This window comes from Eimeria mitis, genomic scaffold, assembly GCF_000499745.2.
Source record: "Eimeria mitis Houghton genomic scaffold, Emh_scaff4196, whole genome shotgun sequence".
Classification (NCBI taxonomy): Eukaryota; Apicomplexa; class Conoidasida; order Eucoccidiorida; family Eimeriidae; genus Eimeria; species Eimeria mitis.
The window spans coordinates 1-341 of NW_013572521.1; positions in this window are offsets into that span (position 1 = coordinate 1).

Consider the following 341-nt stretch of genomic DNA (forward strand, 5'->3'; position numbering starts at 1 on the left):
TATATATATAGAAATATAGATATATAAATATATAGCTATATGAATAGATAGATGTATAAATATATAAATATATAAATAGATATACAACTATATATAAATAAATATATAAATACATAAATAGATAATATATAAATATATAGCTATACAAATATGTAAATACAAAATATATAAAAATATAAATATAAATATATAAATAAATAAATCTATATAAATATATAAACGTATAAATACATACATAGATGAACATACAAACAAACATATAAAAAGCAAATATATATACACATACAAATATACGCCCAACTAAAAAAAAAAAAAAAAAAAAAAAAAAAAAAAAAAAAAAA